Below are 1,754 nucleotides of genomic sequence, written 5' to 3'. Positions count from 1 at the left end.
ACGTAATATTGACGTTTATATGCACATTGATAACGTCAGTATAAGTTTATTAATATTGTAGTGCATGAATCTTTTCCAGGACCTCAGACACTCGTGAGGTCCATTGCCTCATAAGTGTCCCAAGTCTGGGAAGAGTTTCAGTCGAGGTGACTGAACCTCTTCATATAAATTAAATATATAAGGTGCTTTAATTTTATACAAGTACGTCGCAAAATAAAAACGAAATAACCAATGTAACTATTGTTTGAGGCTAGTTACCAACCACTTGGGCTGGACGGTAGAGCGACGGTCTCTCTTCGTGCAGGTCGGCGTTCAATCCCCGACCGTCCAAGTGGTTGGGGCACCATTCCAGCCCGTCCTCCAAACAAAGATCCAAAAGTGATTCCATCCACCCACCAAACCCCCTGTTTATGAATGAAAAGCAGTTTACACACGACTCACAACTGCTGACGTTCGAACATATCCGGAACAAGTGTTTCACTGACGAATTTTGTTCGAATCACAACGCTGTAAATGCTTCACCCACGTACTACAAATACAAATAATCGCCAACAGAACCTAAACACCTAACCTAACCTCTGCCTATATATGCACAATATGCTAATATATTATAATATTAATTTATACTTGAGAAAATTCCCGTTTTGAATGAACAGCATGTTAAAATTTATGAATGCGTCTGTGGGGTCGACCGCTGGATGTAATAGACTTGAGTCGAGGACGGGTTGCACCATTCCTTTCCCCCCGTCCCATCCCAAATCATCCTGATCTCTCCAAGTGCTATCTAGTCATAATGGCTTGGCCCTTTCCCCCTGATAGTTCAATCCAAATTATGGCTAGTTGTGCTAGGGTTTTGGTCGGATGTATGTGAGGATAGTTCCTTGCTTTATTTTATATATATATATATATATATATATATATATATATATATATATATATATATATATATATATATATATATATATATATATATATATATATATATATATGTCGTACCTAGTAGCCAGAACGCACTTCTCAGCCTACTATGCAAGGCCCGATTTGCCTAATAAGCCAAGTTTTCATGAATTAATTGTTTTTCGACTACCTAACCTACCTAACCTAACCTAACCTATCTTTTTCAGCTACCTAACCCAACCTAACCTATAAAGAGAGGTTAGGTTAGGTTAGGTAGGGTTGGTTAGGTTCGGTCATATATCTACATTAATTTTAACTCCAATAAAAAAAATTGACCTCATACATAATGAAATGGGTAGCTCTATCATTTCATAAGAAAAAAATTAGAGAAAATATATTAATTCGTGAAAACTTGGCCTATTAGGCAAATTGGGCCTTGCATAGTAGGCTGAGAAGTGCGTTCTGGCTACTAGGTACGACATATGTATATATATATGTATATATATATATATATATATATATATATATATATATATATATATATATATATATATATATATATATATACATATATATATATATATATATATATATATATATATATATATATATATATATATATATATATATATATATATATATATATATATGTCGTACCTAGTAGCCAGAACTCACTTTTCAGCCTACTATGCAAGGCCCGATTTGCCTAATAGGCCAAGTTTTCATGAATTAATTGTTTTTCGACTACCTAACCTACCTAACCTACCTTTTTCGGCTACCTAACCTAACCTAACCTATAAAGATAGGTTAGGTTAGGTTAGGTAGGGTTGGTTAGGTTCGGTCATATATCTACGTTA

Source organism: Procambarus clarkii, chromosome 41 (genome assembly GCF_040958095.1).
Source record: "Procambarus clarkii isolate CNS0578487 chromosome 41, FALCON_Pclarkii_2.0, whole genome shotgun sequence".
NCBI classification, from domain to species: domain Eukaryota; kingdom Metazoa; phylum Arthropoda; class Malacostraca; order Decapoda; family Cambaridae; genus Procambarus; species Procambarus clarkii.
This window is presented reverse-complemented; position numbering follows the sequence as displayed.